Here is a 20,412-nt window from a genome sequence, read left to right as displayed (position 1 = left end):
TTTTACTTACCCTGATGCACTCCGCACAGCTTATCCCCCCTAGTCTTTCCCCTCTGGGCCCTGCTGAGTGCACAGGCAGCTGATAACAGCCACATTGAGGGTATTGCCATACCCGGGAGCAGGGCCGCCATCAGGGGGGTATTAGGGGTAGTGGTGTGAGGGGCCCGGCCAAACCTAACTGAAAGGGGGGCCCGGCAACTGCCGCGACATTCTTTTGGTAGGAAAAAACGGGCCCCTGCAATGGGGCCCGTTTTTTTCACCAAAAGAATGTCGTGAGCTGCTGCTGCTGCGGGCCCCCTCCCCTCGTCATGGGGGGCCGTCAAACCGTCCGCCCGCGCGCGCGCACCCGATCGCGCGCACAAGGAAACTCCCGCGCGTGCGCACTCGCGAGCGCGCACCCACGAACGCCCGCACTGGAGACCGCCCGCGCGCGCACCCGCGATCGGCCGCGCGCGCACCGGCGATCGGCCGCGCGCGCACCCGCGAACGAAGCGCAGACGCGTGCACACACATGGACAAAACTTACCTGGAGCCTGGCTGGAGGTGAAGGACTGGACGTCTGGACCGAAGACCTCGCCTGGAAGACATCGCCGTAAGAGTACTGGAGTGGGAGCATCTCGTCTGACACGGTGAGTAAATTATCTCAAAGTGCTGTTTATGTATGGCCCTGTTCACACAGAGTATTTTGCAGGCAAAAAAAAATCTGCCTCAAAATTCCTTAAAGAATTTTGAGGCAGATTTTGACCTGCCCACACTATCTTGCTGTGTTTTTTGCTGCGTTTTTTGCCCGCGGCGATTGAGGACAGCAGACAAAAAACGCAGCGAAAAATGCATTTTCTGCCTCCCATTGATTTCGATGGGAGGTCAGAGGCGGAACCGCGGCAAGAAAGGACGTGCTGCTTTTTCTTTTTTCCGCGACTGGCTCCCATTGATTTCAGATTAAATCAATGGGAGGCAGTTTTGGAAGTTGTTTGGTGCTGATTCTGACGCAGTGTCCGAGTCAATATCAAGGCCCAAAAACTCTGAACTGGACCTTATTGTTAGGGCTTATTCAGACGAACGTGTAATACATCCGTGCAACGTGTGTGATTTTCACGCGCCTCGCACGGACCTATGTTACTCTATGGGGTCGTGCAGACTGTCAGTGATTTTCACGCAGCGTGTGTCCGTGTGTCCGCTGCGTAAAACTCACGACATGTCCGATATTTGTGCATTGTTCGCACATCACGCACCCATTGAAGTCAATGGGTGCGTGAAAATCCCGCCCAGCACTTCCACAGCCGTATAAACTATGAATGAAAACAGAAAAGCACCACGTGCTACAAACAGAGTGTCATAATGATGGCGGCTGCGCGAAAACCACGCAGCCGCGCATCATACGCTGCTGACACACGGAGCTGTTATGGACCTTTTGCATGCGCAAAACGCCACGTTTTTTGCGCATGCAAAAAGCACACGCTTGTGTGAATCCGGCCTTAGGGTAGGAACACACTAGGCATGAACGCTGCGTATTTTATGCAACACATTTTATTGTGGAAAATCCGCAGCGTATCACAGTCGCAGCAGAGTGGATGAGATGTGAACAAATCTCATCCACACGCTGCAAAAATAATGGACCTGCTGTGTGGCTTTTTAAGCCGCAGCGTGTCAATGTATTCTGTGGAATCGCCGCTCGTCTGTTGCGGAAATGCTGCGGTTCTGCCGCAAAAATTGATAAAGTTTAGACTTGCCCCGGCCGTAGTCCTGGTGACGCGATCCTCTATTCTTAGCGCAGCCCCGCCTCCTGTCATGACGTTTCATCCCATGTGACTGCTGCAGCGGTCACATGGTCTACAGCGTCATCCCAGGAGGCGGGGCTACGTTCAGAAGAGAGAGATGCGTCACCAGGACTACGGCCGGGGCAAGTCTAAACTTTTTTTTCCCTGCAGGATTCCCGCAGCGGACATGCCTCACGAAACCTGAGCCACTATTTGGTGCGGTTTTGCTGGCAGAATTCCCTGCGGCTCCCGGGATAAGCTGTGTAGTTTTACTCAGCATATCCGCCTAGTGTGTCCCTTATGATGTCGCTCCTGGAGCTGCTGCCGGTCTCTAAATAGGCAATTGGTTCAGTAGAATTTGGAATTATTTTTTTTTGTGAACCAGCTTAAAAAAATACAAAACTTTTGTGTTCGGGCCTGTTCACATCACTGTTCGCTTCCGCTCCGGGGTTCCTTCTGAGGTTTCTGTCGGGTGAACCCCGCAACGGAAAGTGAAAGTGATAGCACAGCTTCCATTTCCATCACCATTAGCGCAGTCGACTGCGCTATTGATTCCGTCCGAAAACCAGCCGGAATGGTGACGAACGGAAACCATTAGCGATGTTTCCGTCACCATTGAGATCAATGGTGACGGAAACGGAAGCTGTGCTGTCACTTTCACTTTCCGTTGCGGGGTTCACCCGACAGAAACCTCAAAAGGAACCCCGGAGCGGAAGCGAACAGTGATGTGAACAGGCCCTAACACAAAAGTTTTGTGTTTTTTTAAGCTGGTTCACAAAAAAAAATAATTCCAAATTCTACTGAACAAACTGCCTATTTAGAGAGCGGCAGCAGCTCCAGGAGCGACATCATAAGGGTAAGAACACACTAGGCGGATATGCTGAGTAAAACTACACAGCTTATCCGCCCCGGTAGCCGCAGGGAATTCTGCCAGCAAAACCGCACCAAATAGTGACGCAGGTTTCGTGAGGCATGTCCGCTGCGAATCCTGGTGACGCATCTCTCTCTTCTGAACGTAGCCCCGCCTCCTGGGATGACACTGTAGACCATGTGACCTGCAGCAGTCACATGGGATGAAACGTCATGACAGGAGGCCGAGCTGCGCTAAGAATAGAGGATCGCGTCACCAGGACTACGGCCGGGGAAGTCTAAACTTTTTTATAAATTTAAAAAAGTGCCTTTTTTTTTTTTTCTCATTTGTGATTTTTGCGGCAGAACCGCAGCATTTCCGCAACAGAGGAGCAGCGATCCCACAGAATACATTGACACGCTGCGGCTTAAAAAGCCAAAAGCCGCACTGCAGGTCCATTATTTTTGCAGCGTGTGGATGAGATTTGTTCTAATCTCATCGACTCTGCTGCGACTGTGATACGCTGCGGATTTTCCACAATAAAATGTGTTGCATAAAATCCGCAGCGTTCATGCCTAGTGTGTTCCTACCCTAAGGCCGGATTTACACAAGCGTGTGCTTTTTGCGCGCGCAAAAACGTGGCGTTTTGCGCTTGAAAAAGGTCCATAACAGCTCCGTGTGTCAGCAGTGTATGATGCGCGGCTGCGTGGTTTTCGCGCAGCCGCCATCATTATGACACTCTGTTTGTAGCACGTGGTGCTTTTCTGTTTTCATTCATAGTTTATACGGCTGCGGAAGTGCTGGGCGGGATTTTCACGCACCCATTGACTTCAATGGGTGCGTGATGCGCGGACAATGCACAAATATCGGACATGTCGTGAGTTTTACGCAGCGGACACACGGACACACGCTGCATGAAAATCACTGACAGTCCGCACGGCCCCATAGAGTAACATAGGTCCGTGCGAGGCGCATGAAAATCACACACGTTGCACGGACGTATTACACGTTCGTCTGAATAAGCCCTAACAATAAGGCCCAGTTCACAGAGTTTTTGGGCCTTGATATTGACTCGGACACTTCGTCAGAATCAGCACCAAAAAACTTCCAAAACCGCCTCCCATTGATTTAATCTGAAATCAATGGGAGCCAGTCGCGGAAAAAAGAAAAAGCAGCACGTCCTTTCTTGCCGCGGTTCCGCCTCTGACCTCCCATCGAAATCAATGGGAGGCAGAAAATGCATTTTTCCCTGTGTTTTTTGTCTGCTGTCCTCAATCGCCGTGGGCAAAAAACGCGGCAAGATAGTGTGGGCAGGTCAAAATCTGCCTCAAAATTCGGTGCGCGGTTCCAGGCGGTCGCCGGTGCGCATGCGCGGGAGTTTGCGGGTGCGCGTGATCGGTCGCACGGTGTTTGACGGCCCCCATGCTACCCAGGGCCGCCATCAGGGGGGGTATTAGGGGTACTGATGTGAGAGGCCCGGCCAAACCTAATTGAAAGGGGGGCCCGCAGCTCATGACATTCTTTTGGTGAAAAAACGGGCCCCATTGCAGGGGCCTGTTTTTTTTCTACCAAAGGCAAGTCGCGGCAGTTTGCCGGGCCCCCCTTTCAATTAGGTTTGGCCGGGCCTCTCACATCAGTACCCCTAATACCCCCCCTGATGGCGGCCCTGGGTACCATGATATAGTGCTGGACGGAGTACCGTTAACAGGCGGTGCCACGGTAGGGGGGCCCAGAAAATTTAGCTGTAGGGGGCCCTGAAATTCCTGATGGCGGCCCTGCCCGGGAGAACCCACATTACAGTTTATGGGGTGTAGGTCTCCGGTCAAAATGCTCACTACACCTCTAGATGAATGCCTTAAGGGTGTAGTTTTGAAAACGGGGTCACTTCTTGCGGGTTTCAACTGTACTGGTACCTCAGGGGCTTCTGCATACATGACTTGGCACTAGAAAATCCCCAGTAGGCAAAATGGTGGTCCTTTCCTTCTGAGCCCTCCCATGGGCCCAAACGGCAGTTTATCACCACAAATGGGGTACTGCCGCACTCAGGACAAATTGGGCAACAGAATGGGGTATTTTGTTTCTTGTGAAAATAAGAAATTTTCAGCCAAAACGACATATTATTTGAAAAAAATAATTTTGTTTTCATTCCCAGCCCAATTCAAATAAGTTCTGTGAAAAAACTATGGGGTCAAAATGGTCACAACACCCATAAATGAATTCCTTGAGGGGTGTAGTTTCCAAAATGGGGTCATTTGTGGTTGGTTTCTATTGCTTTGATACCTCTGGGGCTCTGCAAATGCGACATGGCACCCGAAAACCAATCTAGCAAAATCTGGACTCCAAAGAACACATAGCGCTCCTTTCCTTCTGAGGCCTCCCATGGGCCCAAACGGTAGTTTATCACCACAAGTGGGGTATTGCCGCACTCAGGACAAATTGGGCAACAAAATGGAGTATTTTATTTCTTGTAAAAATAAGAATTTTTGAGCTAAAATTACATATTATTGGAAAAAATATATTTTTTTTTAATTCCCAGCCCAATTCAAATAAGTTCTGTGAAGAAACTATGGGGTCTAAATGGTCACATTACCCATAAATGAATTCCTTGAGGAGTGTAGTTTCCAAAATCGGGTCACTTCTGGTGGGTTTCCATTGCTTTGATACCTCTGGGGCTCTGCAAATGCGACATGACATCCGAAAACCAAACCAGCAAAATCTGTACTCCAAAGAACACACAGCGCTCCTTCCCTTCTGAGGCCTCCCATGGGCCCAAACGGCAGTTTATCGCCACAAACGGGGTATTGCTGCACTCAGGAGAAATTGGGAAACAAAATGGAGTATTTTGTTCCCTGTAAAAATAAGAAATTTTGATAAAAAATTACATCTTATTGGAAAAAATTGCATTTTTTTAATGTCACAGCCCAATTGAAATAGGTGCTGTGAAACAACTGTGCGGTCAAAATGCTAACAACAACCATAAATGAATTCCTTGAGGGGTGTAGTTTCCAAAATGGGGTCACTATTGGGGGATTCCTACTGTTTTGGCACCTGAACACCTCTTCAAACCTGGCATGCTGCCTAAAATATATTCTAATAAAAAAGAGGACTCAAAATGCACTAGGTACTTCTTTGCTTCTAGGGCTTGTGTTTTATTCCACGAGCGCACTAGAGACACATGTGGGACATTTCTAAAAACTGCAGAATCTGGACAATACATATTTAGTAGTGTTTTTCTGGTAAAACCTTCTGTGTTACAGAAAAAAAATTAATAAAATTGAAATTCAGCAAGAAAAATGAAATTTGCAAATTTCACCTCCACATTGCTTTAATTCCTGTGAAATGCCTGAAGGGTTAAAAAACTTTCTAAATGCTGTTTTGAATACTTTGAGGGGTCTAGTTTTTAAAATGGGGTGTTTTATCAGGGTTTCTAATACATAGGCCCCTCAAAGCCACTTCAGAACTCAAGAGGTACCTTAAAAAAAAGGCTTTTGAAATTTTCTTAAAAATATGAGAAATTGCTGTTTATGTTCTAAGCCTTGTAACGTCCAAGAAAAATAAAAGAATGTTCAAAAAACGATGCCAATCTAAAGTAGACATATGGTAAATGTGAACTAGTAACTATTTTGGGTGGTATAACCGTCTGTTTTACAAGCAGATGCATTTAAATTCTGAAAAATGCTATTTTTTCACAATTTTCTCTACATTTTGCAATTTTTCACCAATAAACACTGAATATATCGACCAAATTTTACCACGAACATGAAGCCCAATGTGTCACAAGAAAACAATCTCAGAATCGCTTGGGTAGGTTTAAGCATTCCGACGTTATTACCACATAAAGTGAAATATGTCAGATTTGAAAAATGGGCTCTGAGTCTTAAAGAGGCTCTGTCACCAGATTTTGCAACCCCTATCTGCTATTGCAGCAGATAGGCGCTGCAATGTAGATTACAGTAACGTTTTTATTTTTAAAAAACGAGCATTTTTGGCCAAGTTATGACCATTTTTGTAGTTATGCAAATGAGGCTTGCAAAAGTCCAAGTGGGTGTGTTTAAAAGTAAAAGTCCAAGTGGGCGTGTATTATGTGCGTACATCGGGGCGTTTTTAATACTTTTACTAGCTGGGCGTTCTGATGAGAAGTATCATCCACTTCTCTTCAGAACGCCCAGCTTCTGCCAGATCACGCTGTGACGTCACTCACAGGTCCTGCATCGTGTCAGACGAGCCAGGACACATCGGCACCAGAGGCTACAGTTGATTCTGCAGCAGCATCAGCGTTTGCAGGTAAGTAACTGCATCGACTTACCTGCTAACGCCGATGCTGCTGCAGAATCAACTGAAGCCTCTGGTGCCGATGTGTCCTCGCTCGTCTGACACGATGCAGGACCTGTGAGTGACGTCACAGATCTGCACTGCCAGAAGCTGGGCGTTCTGAAGAGAAGTGGATGATACTTCTCATCCAGAGCGCCTAGCTAGTAAAAGTATTAAAAACGCCCCGATGTACGCACATAATACACGCCCACTTGGACTTTTACTTTTAAACACACCCACTTGGACTTTTGCAAGCCTCATTTGCATAACTACAAAAATGGTCATAACTTGGCCAAAAATGCTCGTTTTTTTAAAATAAAAACGTTACTGTAATCTACATTGCAGCGCCGGTCTGCTGCAATAGCAGATAGGGGTTGCAAAATCTGGTGACAGAGCCTCTTTAAGGCCAAAACAAGGCTGCGTTAACAGATTTCTTCATTGAAAAATAAAAAAAGCTCTCAGAATATGGTGATAAAAAAAATTAGTTCTAAAGTTCTAAACCTTGTAACTTCCTAGAAAAATAAAAAGACGTTCAAAAAATGATGCAAACATAAAGTAGACATATGGGAAATGTTAACTAGTTACTATTTTGTGTGGTATAACTATCTGTTTTACAAGCAGATCCATTCACATTTAGAAAAATTCAAATTTTTGCTAATTTTCTATAAATTTTGGTGTTTTTCACTAATAAATATTTAATTTATCGTCCAAATTTTTCCACTTACATAAAGTACAATATGTTACAAGAAAACAATCTCAGAATCACTTGGATAGGTAAAAGCATTCGCAATTTATGACAACATAAAGTAACACGTCAGATTTTAAAAAATCGTCTGTGCCACAAGGCCAAAACAGGCTGCGTCCTAAAGGGGTTAACCTATAGTGTAGTTTCTGTGTTGTTCTCCCTACGTACTGGAGATGAGCTGTACACTCTATGAGATAGATGATGAAATTTGAATGACCGTTGAGTTTGTATTTGATGGGAAACTCTGCGCCAGTAATATGAGATTTACATTTTGTGCTGGCATGTGTAATTGTTTTACAGCATAGACAGCGCTGATGACCACATTTGTAGCTTCCTGTGCGTGTTTCCTCTTTTGTATGTTGATTTTGCTTGGAGCTAGAATGTTTTTTATAGAAGGATCTCTTCTATTGGTGACCATTGATCGTACTGGGATGTTGGGTTTAGATAGGGATAGTGTTTTAGGATATGCCAGTTCTGGAGGATTTTTGATTTACTGCCGTGGGCTTCGTTATAAGTTGTAATAAAATTTATTTTAAAGTTTTCAGCGTTTTTTAACAGGTTCCCGACCGCTGGCTGTATTTATACGGCCAGCGGTCAGGGTCTCTGAAGTCCGCCGTATAGACTAATTACGGCGGCACTTCAGAGACTGTGCACGCGCGATCGCGTGCACACAGCTCTATGCCCTGGCTGTTGCTAACAGCCATGGGCACTGGGCAGAATGTCAGGGGCCAATATTTTGGCCCCTGAACATGTGATCGCTGTGACAACCAATCACAGCGATCACATGCATTTCTGCGTATAATACAGTGTGAACGCGATCGCGTGCACACAGCCCTGTGCCCACGCTGTTACCAACAGCTCTGGGCACTGGGCAGAGTATCAGGGACCAATCTGATGGTCCCTGAACATGTGGTCGCTGTGAAAACCTATCACAGCGACCACATTTGTTTTATTTTGACTTTTCTGGCAGCAAATCTCCTGCCTCTTTTCTTCTCCTCAAACATTGTTTCAGTTTGAGGAGAAGAAGAGACTCGAGAGAATTGCTGCCAGAAGAATACAGTGAAAAAAAATACAGTTACACTATAAAACATTCTCTGTATAGATAGATTTCTATCTATCTATACAATCTATCTATCCATCTATCTTTTTTTCTATCTACCTTTCTTTATTTTATTCTATTAGAATAGGCAGGTAGGGAGTATATAATTATATTTATATCCACATATATATAATATATATAGCAATAGCGGTTTATTATTTTTTTAGCGGTAGTGTAGATATATATACCAGTTAGTTTGTGTGTTTTATTAAAAAAAAATATATAAATTTGTTTCGTTAGTGTTAGTGACGTTATGGCGAGGAAGTTGTTTAGCGCCGAGGAGGCATACGCCATGCTGTGGTCTGAGTCGGAGACCGCATCAGAGATGGCGTCAGAGATGGAACCTGTTTTGGGCAGTGACGATGACAGCGTCACTTCAGGTTCATCTTCAGGGGACGTTGTCCCTGATGCAGTTGAAACAGCAGATCATGAAAGCGCAGGGCCAAGTAGCGCTGTAGCACGGGACAGCCTGGTTCCTCCAGTCCAGGCTCTTGTATGGGCACCTGCCCCATCTTTTGGGCCTAGAATCCACAGATTTACTGCCACTCCTGGCATAACCCTGGACAATACAAATTTTGTCCAAATGGATTACTTCCATTTATTTATAACGGACGATATCCTAAATCTGATTGTCCACGAAACGAATTTATATGCCACTCAATATATAAGGCAGAAACCTTCATCCACCCATGCCAGAGATTGGACGCCCACCAATTTGCAGGTATTAAAAAATTTTTGGGGGCTCACCCTAAATATGGGTATTGTCAAAAAAAACCTCCATTAGGTCTTACTGGTCAACAAGACCCGCCCAAGCCACCCCAGTATATTCTGCAGTAATGCCCAGGTCTCGTTATGAGACAATAATGAGGTTCCTCCCCTTCAACAACAACGCACAGGCCCCCCCAAGTACCGATGCAAACCGGGATCGGTTGTTCAAAATTAGACCACTGATAAATTCCCTGAATAATTTATTTCTGCAACTCTACACCCCTGAGCAGAATGTAAGCGTGGACGAATCCCTCCTCAACTTTCATGGAAGACTTAGCTTTCGCCAGTGGCGTAACTACCGCGGTAGCAGCCGTAGCGGCTGCTACGGGGCCCGGGGCTTGAGGGGGCCGTGCCGCCAGCCGACACGCCCACCCAAATGCCCGGTGGCGCCGCTAGCAGCCGTTATGGCTGCTACAGCGGTAGCGCCGCTACTGTGGGGCCCGCGCCGCCGAGCCTTACACAGGCCCTCTCATGCCTGTAGGTGTCGCTAGCACCGGAGGGGGCCCCAGTGCTTGCGGCAGCCAAATACATGTATTAGCACTGAATGGCCGGGCATGTTCCGTGCCTGACCATCCAGTGCCTTACAATGACACTGATTGGCTAGCGGCGCGATGACATCATCGCGCCGCTTCCATGCTTGGAAGGTGCTGATTGGCGGGGCAAGTCATTTTGCCCCGCCAATCAGCGTCATTGGAGGACGCTCGTTCAGCTCCTGCAGACATGCTCAGAAGAGAGCATGTCTGCATCGCCAGTGAACAGCGTGGGAACGGGATCATGTGAGTATGTCAAGTTTATATATTTTTTTCCTCATAAAAATGTGAATGGCATTATCTATAGTGGGGGGTCTATCTACAGGGGGGGGGGGTCGTCTTTATGTGGGCTATTATATATAGGGGGTCTATATGTGGGGCAGTAGCTACAGGGGGGTCTATATGTGGGGCAGTAGCTACAGGGGGGTCTATATGTGGGGGTGTGGGCAACTATATACAGGGGGCTCTATATGTGGGCCATTATATACAGGGGGGTCTATATGTGGGGCAGTAGCTACAGGGGGGTCTATATGTGGGGGTGTGGCCCACTATATACAGGGGGCTCTATATGTGGGCCATTATATACAGGGGGGGTCTATATGTGGGGCACTATATACAGGGAGGGTCTATATGTGGGGCACTAGCTACAGGGGAGGTCTGTATGTGGGGATGTGGGCCACTATCTACAGGGGGGTCTATATGTAGTGCACAGTCTACAGGGATGGGCTACATGTGGGACTCTATATACAGGGGGAGCTATATGTGAGACACTATCTACAGAGGTGGGCTATACGTGGAGCACTAACTATAGGGGAAGCTATATGTAGGGCAGCACGGTGGCTCAGTGGTTAGCACTATTGCCTTGCAGCTCTGGAGTCCATATGTGGGCACTATCTACAGGGGCTTCTATGTAGGTCACTATCTACAGGGGGCACGGTGTGTGTGTGTGTGTGTGTGTGTGTGTGTCAGTTATATTTAGATGTGTTGAGAATTTTAACTTTGTTTATAGGTGCAGAAATATTTTAAAAGTGAGAAGCTGAAGACATCTAAACGGAAAACTGCAGAAATGGGTCATGGCCGGGAGAAATCCATCATAGATGTCTGAACCGGAGGGGGAAGAAAAGAACTAGAATCTGAGACGTCACCGGTGAGTCACTTAATGTAAATGTTTTTATTCTGCCTCTAATCAGTATTGTAGTCACTGTATGATCTGCAGCGAGATGATGGGTGGTATGATTTTTTTTGTGAAACCGCATCTCCCAGCATATCCTTACCATTGTTCCGGCCATGCTGGGAGCTGTTTTACGCCATACAAACCTATACGCAGTGGCGTAACTACCGCTATAGCAGCCGTAGCGACTTCTATGGGGCCTGCAGCATGAGGGGCCCGTGCCACCCGCCGGCACGGCCCCATCCCATGGCCGCAGGCTCCGCTAGCAGCCGCTATGGCTGCTACAGCACGATGCCACTGAAGGGGTTGTTCCTACAAAAGACATGCATCCCTTATCCACAGGATAGGGGATACATGTGGGATTGCTGGGACGCCCAGCGATGAGGAGAACGGGGGACCGAAAGTCCCCCCTAAGTTCTCCATGACAAACCTCGGACTTCCGGGGTCTGTGTCGGTAGCTCCATGGAAATGACTTGCGCACCGGTCGCGCTTGTGCGCATGCGTGACCAGCGCTCCTTTCATTTTTATTGAACTGCGCAGACGCCGGAAGTTCGAGGTTCGTCACGGAGAACTTCGGGGGACTTTCGGTCCCCCGTTCTCCTTATCGCTGCCAGCGATCACACATGTATCCCTTATCCTGTGGATATCCTGTGGAGAGGGGATACATGTCTTTTGTAGGACACACTATAGGCCGTTTTTTTTTTGGGGGGGGCTATATGGCGTTATCTACAGAGGGGGTCTGTATGGCGTTATCTACAGAGGGGGCTGTATGGCGTTATCTACAGAGGGGGCTGTATGGCGTTATCTACAGGGGGGACTGTATGGCATTATCTACAGGGGGGCTGTATGGCGTTATCTACAGGGGGGCTGTATGGCGTTATCTACAGGGGGCTGTGTATGGTGCTATCTATAGGGGGGCGCTGTGTGGTGGAATCTATAGGGAGGCACTATCTACAAGGGGGGGGGGGGTGTTGTGTGATACCCAGCAGAGGGGGGGGTCCCAGTCAAAAGTTTGCTATGGGGCCCAGTCTTTCCTAGTTACGCCCCTGGCTTTCGCCAATATCTACCTTCCAAAAGGGCAAGATATGGCGTTAAGCTTTACAAATTGTGTGAAAGCGGGTCAGGATTTACCACCGCCTTCAGGATTTATGAAGGGCGGGACCGCTCAATAAATGTTCCTGGATGCCCCCCTGATCTTTCCACCAGCAGTAAGATCGTGTGGGAGATAATGCAGCCTCTGCTTTACAACGGGTACCACCTATACTGCGACAATTTTTATTCTAGTGTGCCCCTGTTTAGACATTTGCATGCTGCAAGGACTGGGGCATGTGGTACCATGCGCAAAAACCGAATTGGTTTTCCGCAGCAATTAGTGGGGAAGCGCATGGTAAAGGGGGACTCCTGTGCTTATGCATCTGAAGAATTGCAGGCGGTCAAGTTCAGGGATCGCAAAGATGTATATGTGCTAAGCACGATTCATACCGCAGGAACAGTGGCAGTGAGGGAAAGAGGGGCAACATCGGACAAGCACAAACCAGTGAGCGTGTCCGAATAGAACAAGTAAATGGGGGCGGGGGTGGATTTAAGCGACCAGGTTTTACAGCCCTATTTAGTGAAGCGAAAAACAAAAACCTGGTACAAAAAAGTGGCCATTTATTTGTTACAGGTGGCCATCCACAATTAATTTGTGCTCTACAAAAAAAACAGAGGCAGAGACACATACCTGGATTTCCAGGAGAAAATTATTGAAGGCCTCATATTTGATGTTCAGGACACCCGAGAATGCCCCCAGTCTGAGGATATCACGCGACTGACTGAAAGACACTTCATCAGTCGGATTCCCCCAACACCAAACAGAAGCAACCCCCAGAAAAAGTGCCGCGTCTGCAGAAAAGACGGGCACCGCAAAGATTCCCGATATTTCTGTCCCTCATGTCCCTCGCAACCAGGCCTGTGCATTGAGCCATGTTTTAAAAAATACCACACTGTTCTGCATTATTAGATTTTAGTTAATTTGTTGAAAATATATTTGCCCTACATTACATTTTTATTTTTCCCCTTATTTTACTCCAAGGGTGAGGGAGGGAATGGGTGGGGGGTGGATGTCATGTTTGCATATTCTCTAAAGTTCATCTGCTGGAGAGCTCCATTTGCATAAACCTGCAATTTCTTATTTTAGAAAACCCAAAAAAAAAAATTCCCATTATACCCCTAGATGAATATTTTGGGATTTCTGCTTCAAGAGCAGATATTTTGGAAGTGTTATAGAAACTCTGTTGAGTTTTGTAAAACCAGCTTTGAAAAAAAGCGATTTGTGAAATAAGCTTCTTCTATCGTCCGCCCTCCTACATCTCTATGTGATAAATAAGACACACATATTTGGTATCCCCATGCACAGGAGAAGTGGCAGAATGTGAAAGGAGCTGAATTTTGTCCGTGGTCTATACCGTGTGTGGAAAATTCTATCATAAACTGACGCATTTGCTATAAAATTGCTAATTTTATTTTGATCCATCTTATTCAAGAAACTTTCAGAAGAAAACTGGACTTTCTAAAAATACGATAAACCCCTTGAAGAAAACCTTGTGGGGTCTACTTGTGTGAATGAAGTCATTTATGGGGTGTTTCTAATGTTTCAGCAGCATTACGCCCCCAAGAATACAGTATGCGGCTATAAAATCAAATGCAAAATTCCTGGACCGAAAAGGCCAAAAAGCCTCCTTTTATGCCAAGCCCTGGCACATGCCCGCACAGTGAATAAGGCACACATATTTGGTATCCCCATGCACGGGAGAAGTGGAAGAATGTGAAAGGAGATGAATTTTGTCCGTGGTCCATACTGTGTGTGAAAAATGCTAGCATAAACTGACGCAATTGCTAAATTCTTGCATTTTTTCCCAATTTTGCCCACTTTAGAGAAAAAAATAAAAATGATATATACTGACAAATGCCACTAAAACAAAGCCCTATCTGTCCTTTAAAAAGAGTGTAAAATTCAAAGATGAACTTTATTCACCTGCTGAGTTATAGTCATCGAAAGAAGCGCATAGCAAAATTGTGAAATTTGCTCTGGTCATTTAGCTGTAAAAAAATTTAGCCTAGTCCTTAACCGGTTAAAGGATTATTTGTATTTTTCTATTTAAATTCTAAACAGGATTTCTGGTTTCATTTTTTTCTTTGTCTCATTGAACGCGTGTGACGCTAGTTTTTTTTGGGTAGCCCTTCTCATAGAAGCGTTTCTCAAGGATTTTTGCCTGCTTTTTGAATGTGCTGTCTGGAGTGCAGTTTTTCCTAATCCTTTGGTACTGGCTAAATGGAATATTTTCTAACCATTTTTTATAGTGTCCACTGGTGAAGTTTAGATAGCTATTAATATCACACGTGGCAAATTTTGTGCGCCTTCGGCTCCCGTTGGCTCTCCTTAAATAGCTGTGTGCGAGATTAACAAACGACATAAAAGGTATATAGCCAGTAGTAGATGGCACTCAAAACTTCGACTGCTGGCAGATCTTCACAACAGTTGTATACATAAGAATGGAAGGGGGATTGGGATATCGTCCTATTCTTATGAACCCACTAAAAGCTGAAACATTTTGCATTTACCTGTACCCATGCTTCTACACTCTCCGCTTCTTTACTGTCTGTTTTGAGCAGTTGCCTCTTGAACCCTAACTTAGGCCCCATGCACAGAACCGTAATTTTCATCAGTAATTACAGATGAAATTGTGGACCCATTCATTTCTATTGGCCACGGACACCTTTCCATATATTTACAGATGTGTGTCCGGGCCATAGAAATGATCCGCAAAATATAGAACATGTCTTATTCTTGTCCGCAATTGCGGCACAGACTCCCCCATAGAAGACTTTGGGCGCTTCCGCAATTGCTGCCGGCTACGGATGTGTATCCGTAGCCGTCGGATCCCTATTTGCGGACAGTAAAATCCCTTACAGTCGTGTGCATAAGGCCTTATATAGGACCACAGTGATTATGATAATATATGCTGAAATGGCCTTCTGTTCTTGAGCAGAAAATATCTCACAGAAGATTACAATTACTGACATCGTCTAAAATACTAGAGATCGTCCTATTATTAAGAACTATCCGGGACTGGAAAAAAGGGTCTTTTTTTTTTTCCAGAAACATCACCACTCTTGGTCTATGGGCTCTGTCTGGTTTTGCAGCTCAACCCCATTCAAGGTTGTACCTATCTATTAAACTTGATTTACCTGTTCTTCGCTACTACCTGTGTTTGACATGGATTGACTGGCTGGCTACCTGTTTTGTGACCTATGTGCCTCGACTGGATCGCTACCTTCTATGTTACGAACCATGGCACTTTTTCTGACCACCTGTTCGTCTGTGCCCCCAGTACTGCTTTTTGCTTTACTCTGGTTCAACCCCAGTAAGCCTTGTGACCATTTTCCTACGGCGTGTATCTATCTGTATAATTTTGGCCCTGCAAGTTGACTTCCATTTCTACAGGAAACCACTTGCTCCTTTACCTCTTCCCACCCTGGTTTCTTATATAATATCCAGATAATCAACTATTGTACAACCAAGACCACAAACAAAGTTGTGGAAAAAGGGAGTGCTCTAGGTGAAACACATGGTCCATTGAAAACTTCTTTCTAGAAGAATTCCAGAATCAAGTTTATTACAGTCTAATATGCCCTAAACCCCTTAACGCATTATCACGTAACTGTATGTGACAGGCGTTATGGGGTTGTATGGAGTGGATGTTGGTTGTATGTTACAGCCGACGCCTCACTGCAACGATCAGAATCAAAGATAACTTTGCTACTGCCCGCTTAACCTCTTAGATGCCGCGGTCAATAGCGAACCACATCTAAGCGGTAAAAAAGAGGAAGACGGCCCCCTCTGGCATCCCATCACCCCCCGCCCCCTGGTACGAGATTGCGGCGTGACGATGGTTCTCATGACAGCCTGGGGGCCTAATGAATGCTCCCAGGTCTGCCATCATTAGTATTGCAGTATATAGTGCGAGCTATTCAACACTGGATGGCTGGTTCAAGTCCCCTAGGAGGACTTATAAAAAAAAACACAGTTTAAAAAAAAGTATTTTTTTAATGTACAAAAAAAATATATTAAAAGTTACAAATAAAACCCTTTTCCCCTAAAGTATTGTTTAAAAAAAAAATACAATTAACATAACTGGTAATGCCCCATCCATAAAATTACAAAATATTACAATGTAACGTTATTTAACCCTCACGGTGAATGCTGTAAAAAAAAATTTTTTAAATGACAGAATCCTGGAATAATAATAATTGACGGAATAGTATGGCTCTCATGTGGCGACAAAACACAAGTTTTATTTTTTTTTATTACCAAATCGTTTTGTCTTTGTAAAAGTAGTAAAATATTAAAAAAACTATATACATTTGGTATCACCAGAATTGTATTAAATCTGTAGGATAAAGTTAACATGTAGTTTACTAAAATGAAAAAACTAAAAATTGGCTGTGGAGGGAAGGGGTTAAATAAAAGTGACTGAATTCCATTATTTTCAGGGCCTGCTCTGCCTGGAGATCTTCCCATTTTCAGTAGACATCTGGACAATCCAGGAGGATCATCAAGTATGAATGTTTGAGTTTTTGTATAATTTTACTACTTAAAGATGATCAGTCACTAGTTTATTAATTCCCCATCTAACTAATCTAATGGGCACTATGATGCTCATAACTACAGGCTGTTTTTTTCAGAAATTTTTATTATTTGCAAAGTTACGTCCATTTTTCTAAATATTCTAATGTGGCTAAACTTGCCAAATGGGGAATTACTCTTTCTTTTCACTTTGGGCTGTGTAATGTTTTCTGTATGACGCTGTCCAAATCAGTGTGATACAGTTCTCCCCTTCCCTGTCCAGCAACACAATGTGATCATATAGTATACAGCTTCCATTCCCGACTGTGTTTTCAACTGGTAATACCTCCGGTTATTTCACAGCTAGAAGTGTGACCCCTGGCATATTACGCTATTGCTTCCGGCAAAACGACGGGTCCGGTGCACAACAGAGACAAACATAAATCATGGGCGCTGGATCCATCACCATTGAAATCAATGGTGATGGAAAAGGAAACCTCTGGGTTCTGTCTGTGTCAGTTTGCGTCTGTTCAGGGTCCTGTTCTGATGGAAAGCGCCGACGGAACATCAGAACGGGACCACAATGCGGATGTGAACGAGGCCTCAGACCCTGTTCACATCACCGCTGCCCTCCGTTGAGGGGTTCCGTCGGAAGTTTCCGTCGGGTTACCCCTCAACAGAAAGGCAAATGGAAACCTTACCTTCCGTTTGCATCATGTATTATTAGGCTGGGAAAGGCCAAAAAAACAGTGGCCCTTCCCACCCTGGTAATGCAAGGCTGCTACTGCTGCATTGTATCTGGCTGGTTATAAAAAAATGGGGGGGACCCCACGTCATTTTAAAAAAAATAAAAAATAATTGGAAAGAACGATGTGTGTTCCCCCATTTTAATAACCAGCCAGACACAACATAGCAGCAGCCTAGCATTACCAGGGTGGGAAGGGCCTCAGTTTTTGGCCTTTCCCAGCCTAATAATACCAGCCTGCGGCCGCTCCGATGCCCCTCCGTCACTACAGATGGTCGGGTACTGGATCGTACCCGGCTCTTCCCTGTACCCCAGGTGGTGGTGGGTATCGTGGTAATAATGGGGATTAGCGTTAGCCTCTTCATGTCCAACATTAAGCCTCGCCTTAGTAATGGATGTTGTCAGCCAGCGGCCTTTACTAAGGTGGTAGTAATAAAGTTTAAAAAAAAAAATACACAGACATAGATAAAATATTTTATTGAAATAAAAATCCCACCCACAACCCTCGTTATCCATTTTATTAAGAATTTTTAAAAAAACGCAGTTATCGAAGTAGTCCTCGAATCTGACATAATCCAACAACCAAACTTGTAAAAAAACACACACACATAAAAAGGAAAATAATTCTTATACTTACCTTTCCTGGGTCCAGCGCTGGAGCCAGAATGTTAGTGAACTGGACCCTGGGTTAGTGAGCTGGGTCTCTACAGCAGATACTCTTGGATTCAGAGAGTAAGTGTGAAGATTACATGACCTAGCGGCGGCCGGGAACACGTGAAATACAGCACCAGGCAAGAACAATTTATTTACTCAATACAATTCGGGCTGCTTGCAACCACCACGATTAAGCGCTCACTACATCGATTTTTACTAGCTGTGTAAATTCATATACAGTGAGCTCCACCTAGTGGAAGGCTGTAGGCATAAAAAATTATATAATTGGCCTTTCTGGTGGCGGGGTTGCAGGTGGCACAGCTGGCCCCTTATTTGGCAGGTCCCGAGGGCAGTACCACCTGTACTGAACCGATTGTAACTCTGATCGTAAATATACCAGTATTTGTCTTCAATAACACTTTTCATCCTGACCAGAATGTTTCTGCTACCAGGAATACAACTCTTTCCATTTCTATACCTAAGAGAGACAGAGTTGTAGTCCTATATAATGTATAGGTTTATACTGTGTGCAGAAATAACCACAAAGAGCCACAAAGGAATGTAAGAATCAAGAGATCAAAGACCAAGCAGTCAAACAGCTCAGATAGTTACCATTTACGTTGTATATCATATTATTGATAAACCAATCTAAAAACAAGAAGACGAGTCTATATAGCTCAAAGAGACATGTTTGTGGAAATATACTCCTAGTAAAGTAAAAATACTTATGTCTTACACAAACAGCATGATTGTGACATAGACATTTGTAATAAAATTCTACAAGCCCCGGCAACCAATTGACATCTGATATTTAGATAACCAATGCTGTATTTCAACAACGTGTTTCCAGAACTCTTAATTTCCTGCCAGCTGGAATTTTACAGCATGCCGCATGCCAGCAAGCTTGTGTGCGAAAGAGCAAGAGACAAGGAAGTGATTAGGAAAGGAAGGCAAAGTGCACACCCACTTCACAACCTGTTCCTATTCCATGCCAGCAGTGGGCACCGTGAACAAAACTAGTTTAATGTCATCAGTAGAGTCAGGCACTCCATGACATGACTTGATACACTTTGAGTTTCAAATCGAATAATATATGACTAACAGAAACAGTCATATACTATATGTATTTATTTTTTTGGGTGATTATATACACTACCATTCAAAAGTTTAGGGTCACTTAGAAATTTCCTTATTTTTGAAAGAAAAGCAGTTTTTTTCAATGAAGAGAACATTAAATTAATCAGAAATACACTCTATACATGCTGCAAACGTCTGGTTTTTAATGCAATATCTACATAGGTGTATAGAGGCCCATTTCCAGCAACCATCACTCCAGTGTTCTAATGGTACATTGTGTTTGCTAACTGTCTTAGAAGGCTAATGGATGATTAGAAAACACTTGAAAACCCTTGTGCAATTATGTTAGCACCGCTGTAAACAGTTTTGCTGTTTAGAGGAGCTATAAAACTGACCTTCCTTTGAGCTAGTTGAGAATCTAGAGCATTACATTTGTGGGTTCGATTAAACTCTCAAAATAGCTAGAAAAAGTAAGCTTTCATGTGAAACTCGACAGTCTATTCTTGTTCTTAGAAATGAAGGCTATTCCATGCGAGAAATTGCCAAGAAACTGTAGATTTCCTACAACGGTGTGTACTACTCCCTTCAGAGGACAGCACACACAGGCTCTAACCAGAGTAGAAAGAGAAGTGGGACTCATTTGATAAGCGTGAGTTTTCATGGAAAACACAATTTTCTGGGTGACCCCAAACTTTTAAATGGTAATGCGTGTGTGTGTGTATATATATATATATATATATATATATATATATATATATATATTGTATATGACTTTCTGGTAATCAGATATTATTTGATTTTAAAGATTTGCAAAAAAAATTATAATTGTCTGCACATTTTTTTGGATACATATATTTTTTTCAAAGAGAATTGAAGACAATAATAATTATTTTTGAAAAACGAATTCCTGAGGTCAGACAGGCCAATTGTGCCTAAGAAGAAGCCGTGTATGTGAAGTTAATCGAGCCTTAAATACAGTGCTTTGCAAAAGTATTCAACCCCCTAAAATGCAGACAGACTGTCCCAGTAAAGGCTACTGTTTAGCCAACCTCCCATATATGAAGTTGTATGATGAGCTCTTGAGATGGCTGACTGGT

This window comes from Rhinoderma darwinii, chromosome 2 (genome assembly GCF_050947455.1).
Source record: "Rhinoderma darwinii isolate aRhiDar2 chromosome 2, aRhiDar2.hap1, whole genome shotgun sequence".
NCBI classification, from domain to species: Eukaryota; Metazoa; Chordata; class Amphibia; order Anura; family Rhinodermatidae; genus Rhinoderma; species Rhinoderma darwinii.
Note: the sequence above shows the minus strand (reverse complement) of the source record.